This window comes from Erpetoichthys calabaricus, chromosome 10 (assembly GCF_900747795.2).
Source record: "Erpetoichthys calabaricus chromosome 10, fErpCal1.3, whole genome shotgun sequence".
NCBI classification, from domain to species: Eukaryota; Metazoa; Chordata; class Cladistia; order Polypteriformes; family Polypteridae; genus Erpetoichthys; species Erpetoichthys calabaricus.
This window is the reverse complement of record NC_041403.2, coordinates 144,093,651-144,114,283: the sequence shown is the minus strand read 5'-3', so window position 1 is coordinate 144,114,283 and position 20,633 is coordinate 144,093,651. Positions and strand designations below refer to the sequence as shown.

General features: G+C 39.0%; 1 protein-coding gene across 2 annotated transcripts in view; it reads left to right on the top strand.

The window, feature by feature from the left end:
* The window catches only part of chd6 (chromodomain helicase DNA binding protein 6), a 254,759-nt gene that overhangs the window by 22,405 nt on the left and 211,721 nt on the right, over positions 1-20,633 (top strand). For both annotated transcript variants that reach the window (XM_028812022.2, XM_028812021.2), the window contains exon 2: positions 3,241-3,304. The gene's annotated coding sequence lies outside the window, so the exon portion shown is untranslated. The remainder of the gene's footprint in view (positions 1-3,240; positions 3,305-20,633) is intronic.

Here is a 20,633-nt window from a genome sequence, read left to right as displayed (position 1 = left end):
ATTCTACCTGTGCCGTCTCACGGGTTGCTACCTCTTAACGTATATAATGTGACATCCACCATCCCACTATGTTTGTGAAGCGTCCTTCACTTAAAACTACTTGAACTGACACCAAGAGCCACTTGAACCAGAGACAATTAAGTCTCCAAAAGTTAATTGAACTGAAGACAAGAAGTCTCCACTTGAACTGAAGACCACAAGTCTCCAAGAGTTAATTCTAACCCAATTTTATTGACCAATTCCTTTTCTTTATAGGACTTACGCTGTCTCTAGTGGGCAAAAGGCTCTTAACTTAACTACACTAAAAACTATCCTAACTCTAGACAGAAAACACTCCCTATTCTAACGGCTTGGGATATATCGCCTTATCCCCAAAAGAACAAATGAACATGCCTCCTCCTACCGTTTCAGGTCTGACGATCACATCCTCTGGAGGGGAGTCCCACGCGGATGGGTTCAAATCTGTTCCGATTTTACATCATTGGCTTTGCATCTTTTGAGATTCTGCTGGGAGTTCCCTCCGGGGTATGGAGCGTCTTAACGTTGGGTGCCAAAAACTGTGGTTGAAATTTAAGATCTTATTAAAGAAAGAAACTTCCTCCAACAGGACAATTCAGTAATCGGACAGGAGAAAAGCTATTCATTGTATCTTTTAATTGCTCCTCAGCGAAATGCCTTGGATAGAACATTCTTCAAAAGCAGTCTGTTATAGAATGGTCAGAGAAACAAAGAATAGAGGTTAATTTTATAAACTATTGAATTTACATACAGTGTCAATCAATGCATACATTTTACTCTGGTTGGTTTATTGGTTTATACCCAAATGATTTGTATAAAATAAAAGTCTATTATGTTATATTCTGGTTCTTCTTATGCCTTTGAGTTGCGCCACCACCCTTGAAATTTCTGTGCATATAACAACTGTCGATTCTCGTTTATAGGGCATCTGTTGATTTCTTAGTCATCTCTTAGTCATCCTTCAGTACATTTGTGTATTACATCAACCTTTCTTCTGGTACATTCTTTATTTAATTGATCATCTCAGTATTTTTCCTAAACCAATTCTTGTATTTCAGTGTACATTTTGTTGTTCACTTGACCTTTATCTGGTTTCAGACGTTTATTAACCCTTTATGCTATTTCTTAAAGATGAATGCTATGTTACCCTAAAATTATTCGTCCACAAGAATCACAGCTCTACAGCAACTGATCGGAAAGAGGATTATCAGGATACAGCATCTAGCACATGCTGCATCAGCCATGCGCACAGCCTATTTGAACTGCTTCCATACTGCAGACGCTTTAAAGCCTTTCCTGTTCGGACCTGGCAGTTCAGAAACAGTTTCATATTATCTCACTTTAAACTTCCACTACAGTTATAATATTGCACAACCTGAGCCACTTATGCTTACATATTGTATATTTTTCATTGTTTTTATCATATTATTATTGTTGTTGTTATTTTATCATTTTATAGGGAAATAAGTTTATGGAGGAATTCACTTCAATAGAAGAGAACGCGTATTTACATATGATGACGACTTGCTTCTAAATCGATTTAGATTTCCAAGTGCTGTCTTCTTGGAGCTCTTGATATCATTTTTAAGATGAATACAGTAAAGTATTATATTACATTATACAGATACCTTTTAAATTCATTTAAATAATTATACTGTTAATGTTTAAACGTGTGTGCACGGTGGCGCAGTGGTAGCGATGAGCTGACTCCCCATTCAGGGCTTGTTTCTGCTTCGCACTGTATGCTTCCTGGGACTGGTGCGACCCTGGATGGATAGATGGATGGAATAATTAAACATGTACTAGAAAGATATTTCAAAGTTAATTAAACGTTTTGAAGAATCAGCGTTCTAAGCTTAGAGATGGTTTTACATTTATTAAAGAACTTATTGTGTGGCAATTGATTACTTGGAGAAAGAAAAGGAAGAGCAGGAATTGTGGGGTAGTACATTTAAGAGACATCACTGATGCAATTAATTATTTCATTGAGGGTTGTGCACAGCAAGTATCTTGCGGGAGGCAGGAACAATCTCTGGACGGGGCACCGGCATGTAGCTACCACTGTGCCACCGTGCCCTCATGTTTAATACATGCTTTAATTCCTATCATCGTGAAATTTATATCAAGTATACATCGTATTATTTACATTTTTCAGAGATCTGTAATATCATGAATTTAATGTATTCTGTGTCCTGTCAGCGTAAGAGAAAGCCCGTTTAAGAAGCACATAGTGATTCATACACAGAGTACATAGACCACATTGAATATGAAGAATTTAACGTGCTATTTCAGTTACGATGGGATTTGAGAAAGTAGTAAATTAAACGATTTTAAGATTACGTTTACAACGTTTTACTTTAAGGACAAAATAAACTACCAGATTGAAGTGGACATTTTGACCTCTTTTTCACTGTGTCCCATTTTTTTTTTTTTCCTTTGTACCTTGATACACTTCCGTATGACACTCAGATGGTGGGCAATGACTCGCCTTTTTATGGCGACTTTGATATCTAATCACTTCTTTTTTTTATTTCGGGCACTGTGCATCTTTCTGAACTTGAATGTTCAAGTTTTTCCACACTCTATCACTTGATCGACTTTTGTTGTTTATGCCAACAAATAGTATGTTTTTCCTTGCCTTAACTTTACATTCGCTGAAATTCTTTTTTGACATGCTTTTTCCATTGTCTTTTAACCGAATACTGAACGGAAAGGGCTATTTACATTGATTTGCATATTAAAATATCTGAAATTCTATGAGGAGTTGGGGTGGGGTGGCAGGTGCATGCTCGTGTGTTACATTTCACGTTGACCAGGATATATGTAGCAAAAGAACGTGGAAGTTGGCGTACACAGAGATTTATGCATCTGGATTTTGTTATGTGTAAGAACAATTTGTTTTTGTCCGTGCGCCTTGTTTTAGTGTGAATTCTACGCATGGTGTTATGCATGAGGCCCCAGGTCTATTTTAAAATTTCTTAGTTACAGGGGACTGCAGTCCCAAACCAGCCCTATAACCTTTTTCTGCACATCTTAGAAACATGGAAGGAAACCATATCTTGGAGAAAACTCACATGGGCACTGAGAATGCACATACTGTTAAAATGTGATAGTAACTGGGAATGCAGGATTCTGTGACTGTGAGGCCATAGAGCAGGTCACTGCACCACCATTCTGCTCCATGTTTTTAAAAACAAAAAAAAACTTGTTTTTATTTTACAGGTAGTGAATGAACAGTTCTCAAGTGGCTGTTTTTCAAGGATGACTTCGGAAACTGCAGTCAGCTGTGAGTTAAACATAGATATATTTTTGGGAATCTTGGCTTTGATCTCTGAATATTTGTTTATTTATTATGTTAGAAGTGATTTAAAGTTGAATCTGTGTATTCTGCAACGGTGATATATGAGCATTGCTGATGCTGCACTGTTTAGAACATTTTAATATAAAGAAACATATTCAATTATATATACATTTTTTTATGTTATTTCCTCTAGAATTCTTCTTTCATTATTATGGGGTATTCCAACCTGTTATCAGAAATATAATGCAGGAAGTTGTGACACCAAAAAGGAACTCGTACCAAAAATTAAACAACCATAATTTATTCAGCAAAGTATTAAAACTTGAAAGGTAAAATAAATTATTCAAAAATTATTAATAGTATTAAATAGTAAAATAATAATTACAAAAAAATGCTAGATTTAGTTATTGAGCTTTTCAGTTGAGGACCATGTAAGAGTTCCTTTGAAATTACTGCCTTTAGGTCTTTTTCAAAAAATTTACTACTACTTGTAAAAACATCAAATCAGTACTTGTACATAATTTAAAATTATTACATTTATTCTGATAAGATAACATCTTCAAACCTTATTAATTCAGGGAAACAGTGGCCTACAAACTTCCAAGCAGCACTGGGAACAAACCATGAGATATCACTTCTTGGCTCATTCATGTTAATGATGTCAAAATCCAAGAAATTTGGTAAACATTTAGTATAAAAAATCAGAATTGTTTTGATGTTTACTTGGAAATTAGAACCTAACGCCAAATTACTGCAGCTCAAAATTGGCACATTTCATTTTTATTCAGTTTGTCCGTATTTTTCAGCCCGTTGCAAGGTCACATGGACCACACTATGCTTTTGAAATGTCTGGTAACATGACCTGGTGGGTCCATGTTTTAGACTTACATATATTTAATTTTAGTGCCAGTTGAAAGGTGGAGTGCAAAATTTGCATGGGAATGAAAACACACAATCACCTCTACTGAATTTCTAAAAGTAAACTTCCTTTTCTTGTATTCGCTCATGCTGCAGCTGTCAAGCGAAGACCACACAAGACATGGCTTTTACTCACAAATCAGTTTGGATAGTACTTTTAAAGAGGCCCATACATAAAAATGTTACTTTTAAAGTACTAATACACTGTTTAAAATACAAAAGTGATATTGTAGAGGATTGGTATCCATTTAGGCACCTATTTAATGAATGTGAAATTAAGGACAAACGGAAAATAAAGTCCAACAAAAATACTGGGTGTTTATTGCCCATTTACAGGCTGTATTACGTGGCTTTTCCCCCATCAGAGGTGCATCTTTCTTGGAGGTGGATTTTTAAGTGAGTGCTGACTTCCGGTGTTACTGTTCTTTTACATAGGTCCTAGGGAGGAGGAGGAGGTGGGTCCTATGGGCGAAACCCATATGTAAGAAATCATCTCTTGACTGATCCTCTGGTTTGCAAATGAAAAAGAAGGAGGTGTTAGTGCTTAGTTGGGGATGTCAAATTTCTAGAGCCCTGTAAATAGGGATGGGACTTGTAACACCAAGACTTCAAAGGTTATATCTCCTTGATTAATCACAAGCGTATGAAGTTTTGAATGTCACTGAAGCACCAGAAGTGCTCAGACTGCTTTGAAGCTCTGTGCTGCTCTACATGCTATGAAGGGATATGAAGCTACTGGTCATATCTTATACAGAGATGATATTGAAGTAAATATGGAGTCCAGAAGTGTGGGTTTGTTATCCGGCAATAAAGTAAATACCGTACTATTCTGAAATATACTGGAACTGACAGTGTTTTATTAATGCTCTAGACCACTATAGGTATATTCTCTAAACTGCCTTATCTGTGATCAGTTTCACATGCACATTCCTTTAACCTTTAGTGCAATTACTCCCCATACACTGATAGAAAAATATTAAGCTTTCACTTTATTTCACAGCAAAAATCCCTTGACCTGAAAAAGTTGTAAATTAGGTACGAATCAATAATATCTTATAACGTATTGTAGCATTACCAGCTCTGAGTGCCGATGGACGTTTGTTGTTTACGTTGCTATAGCAATGGCCCTGACAAGTGTCGCCAGCCTGGGGAAGACCGAACAACAGTATTAGTTGTCATTCCATCGTAGAAAAGAGCAGCTTTAGTGTCAGCTGCAGATCTGATAAAGTTGCAATAAATCAAAACTACTGGGGCAAAAGTAGCCATTCTTAGTATAGCGAGCTTCCTAAAACAACCATGTAAAGGGCTAGAATCCACTGGCGCTCAGCTCAGGTGAGCATTGGCGCTATGCTACAGTAATCATAAAGATAACAAATTATATCTTTAGGACAATACATTTAAACATTTTATTGTAGAAAATTGTCACCCATACATGTGCTTTTGTTGCAGCAGTTTAATGACAATGTGACTATCATAAGATCAAAATGAGCACACAGAACGTTCTTAGGTATTGCACTAGTCTGACTGAACCTATATGAACAGCAAGGGCTTGTGAGTGCTGTTCCTCCACTAGCTTCCTTGAGCTTATAGCTGCTATGATTTCTTTAAACCTCCAGATGTCACTATTTCAGTGCTTTGGGTCTTTTTTTTTGGCACAGTTGGGAAGAAGCTTCAAGGGTCTTCATCTGCCCATTACTACTTGTAGATATTCCCTGTACACTCATGTGACATTTCCAAATTTCTTCTGCTTGCACAGATTTGTTCTGATGATGAAACAGGCATGTTTTATATTTAAATGTGTTTGCAAGTTTTCTATAAATGTTTAGCATGCCAGGTAAATTTTTTTTTTTCAAATTCTCAACACAAGAAGAATTTCATACAGATATTACAATTGGTTTATCACACACTCCTACTGCAGATCATAACTCTAAAATGAAATGACTGTCATGCACACCACTAAAAGGGACATCAGTACCCAGGAAACAAGGCAGAGGTCTTAATTGTAGTCGCTAGGATCTGAAAGTGCAGATTCAGATTCTTTTAAGTGATAATGAAAATAATAAAGTAACCTGAAAATGAATTGAAGTATTAATTTCCCCCATGATGTTGCAATTACTTCGAATCAATAAGGTGCAGGGTTCCCCTTTGAACTTCTGATTGTGCCGTGCCTCACAACGCATAACTGTTTGTAACCGCCTCACTAGTATGCAGTACTATGAGCCATGGCAATCAAAGTGACATAAGGGGGATTGGGAGCTGGGCCCTCATGAAATCCCAAATGTGACTCAGTTTGCACTGAATCATTCTTCTTTACACATACATTTTGCACAAAGGTGCATGTATTCAAAATCTTCATTCTTACAGCAATATTGTGTTCTGTTTACATCAACCCCACCTTATTGTATGCATGGTAAAAATTTTTACAGAATCACTTGGTTCCATAACATATCCCCACATTATAGGGTACAAGTTCTTGCTACGTTCTGAAAACAGATCTCACAGATAATTAGATTTTTTACAATTTCAGATTATGTACAGCCTCATTTTTTTACTGAGTTTATAGAAGGTGGATTTAGATTCTTCCATTGCAGAAAAATACGTTTTTATGCATGTAGTGTGGCTTAGAATATTACATAGAAGACTTACAAATATTGCTGTTAAGTGTTAGTAATTTTAAAACTAAGACCCTGTAAGATATGCACAGGAATTTGTGACCAAAATGGTTTAAGTTGGCATTCCCAAAGCATGAGGCCTGGTAGTGCACATACTTGATGACATTGCTAATTTTAAATGTGATATGTGTACCTGTTAAAGTAGAATAATTTTATAAATGGCTGAATTCCATTTGTTTTATGAAATTATAGTTAACATCTTGTGGAATGCAGCCTGGACACAGACAGGTGGACATCGTTTTATCACGCAACAACAACAACAACAACAACAACATTTATTTAAATAGCACATTTTCATACAAAAAGTAGCTCAAAGTGCTTTACATAATGAAGAAAAGAAAAATAAAAGACAAAATACAAAATTAAAATAAGACAACATTAGTTAACATAGAAAGGAGTAAGGTCCGATGGCCAGGGTGGACAGAAAAAACAAAAAAAAAAAACTCCAGACGGCTGGAGAAAAAAGTAAAATCTGTAGGGGTTCCAGGCCACGAGACCGCCCAGTCCCCCCTGGGCATTCTACCTAATATAAATGAAATAGTCCTTTTTGTAGTTAGGGTTCTCACGGAGTCACTTGATGGTGATGGTCATACAGATTTCTGGCTTTTAATCCATCCATCATTGTTGGAACATCATGGTGCTTTGGGTAGATGGAGGTGGCACAAGCCATCACCAAAAGGACACCGGAAAAGGAAACAGAAGAGAGAGTAGGGGTTAGTACAGATTCTGAATGAATAGTTATTATAATGAATTGGATATACAGAGTATCAGGATTAAATTACAGTGAAGTTATGAGAAGGCCATGTTAAAATAATGTGTTTTCAGCAATTTTTTAAAGTGCTCCACTGTATTAGCCTGGCGAATTCCTACTGGCAGGCTATTCCAGATTTTAGGTGCATAACAGCAGAAGGCCGCCTCACCACTTCTTTTAAGTTTTGCTCTTGGAATTCTAAGGAGACACTCAGTTGAGGATCTGAGGTTGCGATTTGGAATATAAGACATCAGACATTCCGATATATAAGATGGAGCGAGATTATTTAAAGCTTTATAAACCATAAGCAGAATTTTAAAGTCAATTCTGAAAGACACAGGTAACCAGTGTAGTGACATCAAAACTGGAGAAATGTGTTCGGATTTTCTTTTCCTGGTAAGGATTCTAGCAGCTGCATTCTGCACTAGTTGCAAACGATTTATGTCTTTTTTGGGTAGTCCTGAGAAGAGTGCGTTACGGTAATCTAGCCGACTGAAAACAAAAGTGTGAACTAATTTCTCTGCATCTTTCGATGATATAAGAGGTCTAACTTTTGCTATGTTTCTTAAGTGAAAAAATGCTGTCCTAGTGATCTGATTAATATGTGATTTAAAACTCAGATTACAGTCAACGGTTACCCCTAAGCTTTTTACCTCTGTTTTGACTTTTAATCCTAATGCCTCAAGTTTATTTCTAATAGCCTCATTGTATCCATTATTACCAATCACTAAGATTTTGGTTTTCTCTTTATTTAATTTGAGAAACTTACTATTCATCCATTCTGAGATACAGGTTAGACATTGTGTTAGTGAATCTAGAGAATGGGGGTTATCAGGTACTATTGATAAATACAGCTGTGTGTCATCAGCATAGCTGTGGTAGCTCACGTTATGTCCCGAGATAATTAAATATAATTTAATCGACAACCAATGCCCTTCACTAATAACATTTTGGTGGTTAAATATAATTTAATCGGTTCAATGATTTACAGTGAATACTGTGATAGAAATTTAACATCTTATTAAAGAAAGAAACATCCTCTAACAGGACAATTCAGTAATCAGGCAGGAGAAAAGCTGTTCATTGTATCTTTTAAATACTCCTCTGCAAAATGCCTTGGAGGGAGCATTCTTCAAAACAGTCTGTTACAGGATGGTCAGAATGATCAGAGAATAAAGAATAGAGGTCCATTTTATAAACTATTGAATTAACATACTGTGTCAATCAATGCATACATTTACTCTGGTTGGTTGGTTGGTTGACACCCAAATGACTTGTATAAAATAAAAGTCTATTATGTTATATTCTGGTTCTTCTTATACCTTTGAGTTGAGCCACTACCCTTGAAATATCTGTGCATATAACAATTGTCTGTTCTGTTTTTTTTTGTTTTTTTTCATGACATCTGCTGATTTTTTGCAGTCATCTCTTAGTCGTCTTTTAGTACATTTTGTTCTTCACTTGACCTTTTATCTGGTTTCCTGATATGCCTGCAAAGGTTTCTGACATTTATTAACCCTTTATGTGATTTCTTTAAGATGGAAGCTATGTTAAAAAAAATTTCACTCCAGTCACTTTCTTAATGAGAAGCCAATTCTTGCGGTCAATTAAACCCGTCATTTAATTCCATGGCTTGTTGCTGCTCTCATTCTGCCACAGCACACATTTCGAAAGCTGTTGTTTTTCTGTTCTTTCTAAGAGCACCGTCAAAATGTTGTGGTGACCCGAGAAATCAACCTTACCAAGACCATCACCTCTCTTTAATTTCAGATATTGTGTAATGGGCACAGGGGAGCTGGTCATGTGGTGGCTTGTTTTGTGTCTCATTATCGTTTGGCTGCTAATAAAGTAATCCCTCCTCCATCGCGGGGGTTGCGTTCCAGAGCCACCCGCGAAATAGGAAAATCCGCGAAGTAGAAACCATATGTTTATATGGTTATTTTTAGAATGTCATGCTTGGGTCACAGATTTGCGCAGAAACACAGGAGGTTGTAGAGAGACAGGAACGTTATTCAAACACTGCAAACGAACATTTGTCTCTTTTTCAAAAGTTTAAACTGTGCTCCATGACAAGACAGAGATGACAGTTCTGTCTCACAATTAAAAGAATGCAAACATATCTTCCTTTTCAAAGGAGTGCAAAGCAAGCAGTCAAAAAAAAAATCAATAGGGCTTTTTGGCTTTTAAGTATGCGAAGCACCGCCGGTACAAAGCTGTTGAAGGCGGCAGCTCACACCCCCTCTGTCAGGAGCAGGAAGAGAGATAGAGAAAGATAGAGAGAGACAGATAAAAAAAATCAATATGTGCCCTTTGAGCTTTTAAGTATGCGAAGCTCCGTGCAGCATTTCTTTCAGGAAGCAGCTGCACACAGCCCCCCTGCTCACACCCCCCTACGTCAGCGCAAGAGAGAGAGAGAGAGAGAGAGAGAGAGAGAAAGTAAGCTGGATAGCTTCTCAGCCATCTGCCAATAGCGTCCCTTGTATGAAATCAACTGGGCAAACCAACTGAGGAAGCATGTACCAGAAATTAAAAGACCTATTGTCCGCAGAAACCCGCGAAGCAGCAAAAAATCCGCGATATATATTTAAATATGCTTACATATAAAATTCGCGATGGAGTGAAGCCGCGAAAGGCGAAGCGCGATATAGCGAGGGATCACTGTAAAAGAAAAAGAAACAACTATGGGGCCTGAGTCAAGTTAATTAAAAGAAGTAATAGGCAGCAAAAACTGGTCACTAATTAAGAAGATGGTAAGAATGAAAACCTGCAGCCACTGTGGCACTTGAGGCCTTGGAGTTTGCTACCTCTGCTCTAGGTGAATATATTGCATTAAACTAGTGTTGAAGATTGGACACTAAATATCTTTATCTTTAACAAATCCAGCTTTGGTATTTTGATATTACAAATGGAAGTTTTTTGCTAATATCTTAACAGCATTATTCAGTAGTGGAATTGGTCTGTATGAAACGTATTGTAGCCAGTCTTTATTTTTCTTTGGAAAGACCGCAATTGAATCTTGGCTTAATGCTTTGGTAGAGTTGTATTTTCTCTAGCTTATGTAAACGTTACTAACAATAATAATGATGTTAACAGAGGTAATTTTTTTTTTTTTTTTTGTAATACAGTAATCCCTCGCTACTTCGCGGTTCACTTTTCGTGGATTCACGAGTTCGCGGGTTTTTAAATACAAGTGATTGCCCGCCTATCGCGGAAGTTATGTTCCAGACCCATCAGCAACAGGAGAAAATCCGTGATATAGAAAGACCATATAAATAAACATTTTTATAGTTTAAGCCTTAAAATACCCATCCCACATGCTTTAAACACATGTAAACTTATAAAACACACTTTGTTAACACATATGATATGTGGATGTCGGGCTAAGGATATGAGTAACATCTCACTATTATAAAACATTTTAACTTCACGCAAGACAAGACAATGAGACAGGAAAATTGGTGATGTACAGGCTTTTAAATTATTGACAGGCAGAGCGACAAGCAGCACAAAGCCAGCACAAAGTCCAGTTTTCCTTAGCGTTCATTCAGCTCCCCACCCCCTTGACAATGCGAACTGCGCCTCCGGGGAGGGGGGTTTGAGCGAACGTGCGTTCAGCCCTCACACACCCATACACACACTCCTCCTCCTTCTGAACGCGCAGAGCGACAAGCAGGCATTTTGGCAGAAGCAGCACAAAGTCCATTTCTTCTCAGCGTGAGTTCAGCTGCCCCCCTTCACAAAGCGAATGCAGACACATTGACGTCTGATCGCTTCGTGCAGTGTGCAGTGTTGGTCTGTGGTGTTTAAGAATGTAGAAAGTGTTTAAGAGCATAGGAAGTGTTTATAATTATAGAGTGTGGGAAAGGTTAACAAGAGAGTGAGACAGGTTTATAAGAGTGTGGGAAGGGTTTATAAAGCCTTAAAATATGTATAAATAATAAAATAAATATAGGTCGCTACTTCGCGCATTTTCACCTATCGCGGGGGGCTCTGGAACGTAACCCCCGCGATAGGTGAGGGATTACTGTATACCACTGGGTATCCATTTGGGCTTGCTGCTTTTCTCTGCAACAAGTTTATGGCATTTTATATTTCAGAGGTTAAAGATATCACTGAGCTGTAATATTTATATTTTTAGCAAAAACAAATTCTTTACTTGAACTTTGTTGCTTTTACACTGTGAAGAATATAAAACCATGTAGTATTGTTTACAATTTTTAGTTATTTCTTTGTGCTTCCTGGTTTAATTTTGTACTACATTATTATTCTTTATTATTGCAATTTAAATTCTTCCTATATACAGGTGCTGGTCATAAAATTAGAATATCATGACAAAGTTGATTTATTTCAGTAATTCCATTCAAAAAGTAAAACTTGTATATTAGATTCATTCATTACACACAGACTGATGTATTTCAAATGTTTATTTCTTTTAATTTTGATGATTATAACTGACAACTAATGAAAGTCCCAAATTCAGTATCTCGGAAAATTAGAATACAGTAATCCCTCGCTATATTGCGCTTCGACTTTCGCGGCTTCACTCTATCGCGGATTTTATATGCAAGCATATTTAAATATATATCGCGAATTTTTTGCTGGTTCGGGGATTTCTGCGGACAATGGGTCTTTTAATTTCTGGTACATGCTTCCTCAGTTGGTTTGCCCAGTTGATTTCATACAAGGGACGCTATTGGCAGATGGCTGAGAAGCTACCCAATCAGAGCATGAATTACGTATTAAATAAAACTCAATCAAATATATTGTGAGCACAGGGGCTGTTCACACCCCTAGAAGATACGGCCACTCCTCAGAAAACACTGAAAGATTACCTTCACATTGCTCTGTTCCTTGCTGGGCTTAAATGTGGCTGTTTTGTCAAGCGATATGCTTCCTGCATGGTGCTTCGCATAGCCTACTTAAAAGCTTGAACGGCACGTATTGATTTTTAATCGTTTGTTTTTCTCTGTCTCTCTCTCTCACTCTCTCTGACATTATGTGCTCCTGACGGAGGGGGTGTGAGCAGGGGGGGCTGTTCGCACCACTAGACGACCACTACGGACGCTCCTCTAAAAAAATGCTGAAAGGCTACTTTTACATTGCTCCCTTCCTAGCAGCTGCGTTGTCCGGCGGTGCTTTGCATACTTAAAAGCCAAACAGCCCTTTTGATTTCTGATTGTTTGCTTTTTTCTCTCTATCTCTCTGACATTATCTCCTCCTGACGCGCACTCCTTTGAAGAGGAAGATATGTTTGCATCCTTTTAATTGTGAGACGGATCTGTCATCTCTGTCTTGTTATGGAGCACAGTTTAAACTTTTGAAAAAGAGACAAATGTTTGTTTGCAGTGTTTGAATAAAGTTCCTGTCTCTCTACAACCTCCTGTGTTTCTGTGTAAATCTGTGACCCAAGCATGACAATATAAAAATAAACATATAAACCTATGGTTTCTACTTCGTGGATTTTCACCTTTCGCGGAGGGATCTGGAACGCAACCCCCGTGATAGAGGAGGGATTACTGTATTGTGAAAAGGTTCAATATTGAAGACAACTGGTGCCACACTCTTAATCAGCTAATTAACTCAAAACACCTGCAAAAGCCTTTAAATGGTCTCTCAGTCTAGTTCTGTAGGCTACACAATCATGGGGAAGACTGCTGACTTGACAGTTGTCCAAAAGACGACCATTGACACCTTGCACAAGGAGGGCAAGACACAAAAGGTCATTGCTAAAGAGGCTGGCTGTTTACAGAGCTCTGTGTCCAAGCACATTAATAGAGAGGCGAAGGGAAGGACAAGATGTGGTAGAAAAAAGTGTACAAGCAATATGGATAACCGCACCCTGGATTGTGAAACAAATCCCATTCAAAAATGTGGGGGAGATTCACAAAGAGTGGACTGCAGCTGGAGTCAGTGCTTCAAGAACCACCACGCACAGACATATGCAGGACGTGGGTTTCAGCTGTTGCATTCCTTGTGTCAAGCCACTCTTGAACAAGAGACAGCGTCAGAAGCGTCTCGCCTGGGCTAAAGACAAAAAGGACTGGACTGCTGCTGAGTGGTCCAAAGTTATGTTCTCTTATGAAAGTAAATTTTGCATTTCCTTTGGAAATCAAGGTCCCAGAGTCTGGAGGAAGAGAGGAGAGGCACAGAATCCACGTTGCTTGAGGTCCAGTGTAAAGTTTCCACAGTCAGTGATGGTTTGGGGTGCCATGTCATCTGCTGGTGTTGGTCCATTGTGTTTTCTGAGGTCCAAGGTCAACGCAGCCGTTTACCAGGAAGTTTTAGAGCACTTCATGCTTCCTGCTGCTGACGAACTTTATGGAGATGCAGATTTCATTTTCGAACAGGACCTGGCACCTGCACACAGTGCCAAAGCTACCAGTACCTAGTTTAAGGACCATGGTATCCCTGTTCTTGATTGGCCAGCAAACTTGCCTGACCTTAATCCCATAGAAAATCTATGGGGTATTGTGAAGAGGAAGATGCAATACGCCAGACCCAACAATTCAGAAGAGCTGAAGGCCACTATCAGAGCAACATGGGCTTTCATAACACCTGAGCAGTGCCACAGACTGATCGACTCCATGTCACGCCGCATTGCTGCAGTAATCCAGGCCAGAGGAGCCCCAACTAAATATTGAGTGCTGTACATGCTCATACTTTTCATATTCATACCTTTCAGTTGTCCCAACATTTCTAAAAATCTTTTTTTTGCATTGGTCTAAATTGATATTCCAATTTTCCGAGATACTGAATTTGGGACTTTCATTAGTTGTCAGTTATAATCATCAACATTAAAAGAAATAAACATTTGAAATACATCAGTCTGTGTGTAATGAATGAATCTAATATACAAGTTTCACTTTTTGAATGGAATTACTGAAATAAATCAACTTTGTCATGATATTCTAATTTTATGACCAGCACCTGTATGTGTTCTTTAGGCTGATCATCCAGTTAGCTGTGAACCACCCAGTCTCACTGAGATTGCACTATTGGTGAACCAGCTAACAGTGAGGGAAGGCTGAGGGGATCTGTGGTATCTGGGGTGAACTTTTTCCAGGCTGGTGGTAAGGCTGTCGTCCTGGCATTGCAAGCAATCTTTGCTTCCATTTGGGAGATGGATGTCATCCCAACTGGCTGGAAAACGGGACTTGTCGTCCCTATTTGGAAAGGAAAGGGTGATTACCTGGATTGCAGCAACTACAGGGGGATTACACTACTCTTGGTGCTGGGTTAGGTCCTTGCTAGGGTAGGCTTGGGCGGTAATATGGTATCCCGCGGGATCTAAAAATAGCAACGGTATCAGTTTCAATACCGTTATACCGTCATAAAAACAATGCACTTATATGGGAGACAAGGATTAAATATTAAATATAATTTATTTAATGCCTAAAAATGTGTATGCGTGGTTGTCATCACGTGACAGCGTGGAGGAGAAAGAGAGAGGTGGGGAAAGATGGCGAGTCACGCACCAAGTGACCTGGTCTCGAAAAAGAACACAACTTCTGCAGTTTGGCAGTATTTCGGGTTTCGACCGAACGAGAAGGGAGAGGCGGTAAATACGGACGAGACAATTTGCAAATAGTGCAACAAAAAGGTGACCGCGAGAGATGGAAATACCTCGAACCTGAGGTCGCATATACGAAACCACCATCCACTCACTGCTGCGAGGATGGACCCAAGTTCACTCAGTGCAACAGTTTCAGCGCCTCCCGATGCAGGACCAACAACATCTAGGTCCACCGCCAGTACGCAGCCGACGATAATGGGGGCCTTCAGGAAATCAACAAAGTACAAAAGGGACAGTGTCCTTTAGAAAACCTGTACTGATGCAGTGACAAAATACTTGGCGAAGGAAATGGTCTCTTTCCACACAGTGGAGAAAAAGTCATGGTAAAGATCCTAGATGCCCAGTACGAGCTGCCTGGACGGAAATATTTCTCACAAACAGCCGTCCCACATTTATATAGTAAAGTTAGAGACAATGTTCAAGTGCTGCTGTCCGCGGCAGACAGTTATTCCTTAACAACTGACATGTGGTCGTCAGTTAACATGACACCATACATGTCTCTGACTGTCCATACTATTACACCTGACTGGAAACTTGAATCCAAATGCCTCCAAACTACGTATTTTCCTGAGAGTCATACAGTGGACAATCTTGCTGCTGCGCTCAGAGCTGCACTTCAGGAATGGCAACTTGACGAGAAAAAACTTTCAGCCATAACCACTGACAACGACGCCAACATTCATGCCGCAATCAGGTCCCTGCATTGGCCGTGGTTATACTGCTTCGGTCACAATCTAAACTTGGCTGTCACAAATGGATTGCATGACCAGAGGCAAAAAACCGAGCGCGCCCTCGGACTATGCCGTAATATTGTCGGGGCCTTTTCACACATCTGGCAACGTAAGCATGAACTCCACAAGAAGCAAATGGACTTGGGACTCCCAAAACATAGTCTCATAAAGGTAAGCATAAAACGTGCAGTTCCTCAGGGGCAGGGGCTCAAATATAAAAAAAGGGGCATATATATATATAATATATATATATATATATATATATATATATATATATATATATATATATATGCTTTGCATCACTTAAATAAATTATATTGAAAAGTAGGCTATATTAAAATAGAAAACCATTTTTTAAATTGTAATTTTTTTCCTGTATATTTTATCAAATAAATGCAGGCTTGATGCGCATAAGGGACTTATTTAGCCTAAAATAAATGTGCATGCAAATTTGACCAAATGGAATAATATACATTAATGGACTTATTTATTTATGCATTCATTCGTTTATTTAGGCCTATTTATTTATTCGTTTATTTAGGCCTATTCATTCATTTAATCGTTTTTTCATCATTCATTAATTAATTCATCCATCCATCCGTCAGCAGGACTGCGCAAGTTGCTGGGGCTCCAAACTGGCAATGGTGGAGCGCATCCTCGAGCAGGCCCAAGCGATCAGACACGTCCTGTCTGATGACAGAAGGACCAGCCTGTCCCTGACCTGGCAGGACATGGACGTCTTGAAAGCTGTTCACGAAGCACTGAAACCAGTCGGTGACTTCACTGATATTTTGTCAGGAGAAAATTATGTGACCAGTTTCTGTATCCTCCCCATACTACAGCTCTGCAGGGACAATATGTTGGCTGCATCAGAAAATGACCTCCAGCTAACAAAGTCAATTAAAACTGGAATTCTAACAAAGCTGGAGGCCAAGTATGAAACCAATTCAGTACGCAAAATATTGCGAAAATGCACTTTCCTCGACCCTTGTTACCGTGGAGGATATGAGACGGATGACAACGCATTGGCTGAGACCAAGGCTGAATTACAGGCTGAGATCGTGAGCTTAGAGGCAGCAGGTCCAGTGGCCATCAGAGTGGAAGAGGGAGAGGTGCAACCTGCACCCTCACAAAAAAAGATGACTCTGGGAAGTATGCTACAAAAAAAATCTGATGCAATGGCAGGTCCTGTCGGCACCGTAGAGGACCAAGTCAGAGCTGAAATAACAGCCTACTGTTTGGAGCCAGTTACTCAAGGAGACGAGGACCCACTTCTCTGGTGGAAAAATGCTGCCGGGCGTTTTCCCCAGATGTCGTGAGTGGCACGAAAGTACCTGTGCGTTTGTGCCACAAGCACACCATCGGAGCGGGTTTTCAGCACCGCAGGTAAAGTTGTTGGTCCACAATGTGCCCTGTTAAAGCCGGACAAGTAAACATGCTGGTTTTTCTAGCGAAAAATCTTGACTAGATTGATGCCACTTGCCATTCGTTCCTATTCGCACTGTGTTTATTTTTATTTATTTAATTGATTCAGGTATTTTTATTTGGTTTACGTTAAAAACAATATTGGAAAGAAGACTGGAAAGAAATTTTTGTTTAGGACTATTGCTTTGCAATACTTTTTATAATAGATAGATAGATAGATAGATACTTTATTATGGATGATGTTTATGTTAATTCAACTCTGGTTGACTGTTGTGGGTCTATTTGCACTTTTTTATAAGCTGCTCTTCTTTGTTATTAAAAGTTGTTCAGGCGGTGTGATTTAATTTAATTGATTTGTGTGTGCGTCTCCGTGCGAAAACTGTTCTGGGTGTTTATGTTAATTTAATTCTGTTTGACTGTTGTATTTGCACTTTTTTATAAACTGCTATTTGTTGCTAATAAAAGTTGTTAATATTGTTCTGCATGTTATTTTGTTATTGTTTCAGTATTAGTGTTTGATATTCAGTTTCTGAACGGTTTAGGCACAAGCCAACAGTTTGGTGACGCTGTCTGAGCCTTACGTCACATTTTTTTTTATTATTCATGGTAATACCGTATACCAAGGTAAAATAGGGGGGAGGTTTGACGGTATCAAAATTTGGATACCGCCCAACCTTATGCTAGGGTCATCCTCGATAGGATCCGTGATCACTTGCTCACCTACCAGCAACCGGAGCAGTCTGGTTTTAAGTCTAAGAAGTCTACCATCAACCTCATTCTGGCACTGAGGGTTCTCGTAGACTGCAAGTGTGAATATCATCAGTTTCTTTGCAGCCTTTTTCAATTTTTCATAAAGTTTTTGATTCAGTTGATTGAGCTTCCCTGTGGGACATCCTGAGACTTTGCAGGATCCCCTCAAGGTTGCTGGATATCATGGCCGGCCTGTACACTGCATACTGTGAGTGCTGTGCGGAGAGAAGGCGGAACCTCTGCATTTTTCACAGTTGATTCTGGGGTTCTTCAGGTGTGTGTTCTTGCTCCTACTCTGTTCAGTGCTTGCGTAGGCTTGGTGTTGGGCAAGGTCGTGGGATCCAGCGGCTGTGGGGCATCTGAGCTTACGAATGTCCTGGATACAAACCCAGATCCAGGCCTTTAATGACCTCTTGGGCAGAGCCGTCAGCAGTGTGTTACATTTTTATTGCAGTCAAAAGATTCAATTCTAATTGGCGAGTCATCCTTTTCTTATTTTAGTGCCTCATTTGGCAATGCAGTATATCCTTAGTCTACACCAGAAATTTCCACAATCTTGCTTTTCTAGTCTGCTGTTTGGTTTTATGTGACACCTAAGATAATTTGTCCTTTTAAAATTGCTTTTAGTGTTTGCCATAGTGACCCCACAGAAACCTCTGAGGGAATATTAGTGTGGAAATGAATTTTATCAGGTACTTGCCCACTACCAATAATGGGTTTAGTCACCACTGGCAAGTTGAGTTTGTCTATAGGCAGCAATTAATTATTTAAGTCAGGGGTGGGCGGATTCAGTCCTGGAGGGCTACAGTGGCTGCAGGTTTTTGTTCCAACCCAATTGCTTAATAAGAAGCACTTATTGCTCAAATAACACTTCTTCTTCACTTTAGTTGTCTCACTCGTTAATATTTTGAACCCTTATTGCTTATTTAAACCGCTGTAGTCTTGGTTTTTAATTGCTGCTTATTAGAAGTAAGATGCAAATGACAAAAGAAACCAGCATTTCTCCAAGCTAAAGCTTGTTACCATTTACACCTGTGTATTTATCATGCACTATTTGGTTTAATTAAATACAGTAATCCCTCGCTATATCGCGCTTCGCCTTTCGCGGCTTCACTCCATCGCGGATTTTATATGTAAGCATATTTAAATATATATCGCGGATTTTTCGCTGCTTCGCGGGTTTCTGCGGACAATGGGTCTTTTAATTTCTGGTACATGCTTCCTCAGTTGGTTTGCCCAGTTGATTTCATACAAGGGACGCTATTGGCAGATGGCTGAGAAGCTACCCAACTTACTTTTCTGTTTCTCTCTCTTGCGCTTTCTCTGATCCTGACGTAGGGGGATTGAGCAGGGGGGCTGTTCGCACACCTAGACGATACGGACGCTCGTCTAAAAATGCTGCAAGATTATCTTCACGTTGCTATCTTCTGTGCAGCTGCTTCCTGAAACGACATGCTGCACCGTGCTTCGCATACTTAAAAGCTCGAAGGGCACGTATTGATTTTTGCTTGCTTGTTTTTCTCTGTCTCTCTCTTTCTCTTTCTGTGCTCTTGACGGAGGGGGTGTGAGCTGCCGCCTTCAACAGCTTTGTGCCGCGGTGCTTTGCATACTTAACAGCCAAACAGCCCTATTGATTTTCCTTTGCCTTTATGACAGTCTCTGCTCCTGACTCCTTTGAAGAGGAAGATATGTTTGCATTCTTTTAATTATGAGACAGAACTGTCATCTCTGTCTTGTCATGGAGCACAGTTTAAACTTTTGAAAAAGAGACAAATGTTTGTTTGCAGTGTTTGAATAACGTTCCTGTCTCTCTACAACCTCCTGTGTTTCTGCGCAAATCTGTGACCCAAGCATGACAATATAAAAATAACCATATAAACATATGGTTTCTACTTCGTGGATTTTCTTATTTCGCGGGTGGCTCTGGAACGCAACCCCCGCGATGGAGGAGGGATTACTGTACTTGGAAGGAAAATGAATAGAAAAAAGTGAAGGACTGAGAATAACTCATCTGTTTTAGACTTCAAATCATTTGGATGATATCCTTAGAAAGGAAAAAAAAATCTAGGATATGAGAATGACTTGACATGGCAGAGTTAAAGCACTAGCAAGCCATGAAATTAAATAATTGACAAGAATTGGATTTTAATTAAGCAACTGGGTTGGAACAAAAACCTGCAACCACTGCAGCCCTCCAGGACTGAATCTGCCCACCTGTGATTTAAGTAATCGAGTATGCTACAGATTATTCCATCGATTTATCGGGTAATTGGATAAGAAATACATTTGCTTTATTTAAGAGCAATATTAAATATGCAAAAAAGAATGACATCTCTCTTAAAATTAAAAGCTAATTGATTTCCTTTTTAGATTAAATAACATTTGTATTGCGTAAATGGGATACAATTATTTGTCAAAACTAAAGCCATTTAGTGCATTTAATTGCCATGTTTACGTTCTGGGTTTTTATGAAAACATTTTCTGAAATGCAAAA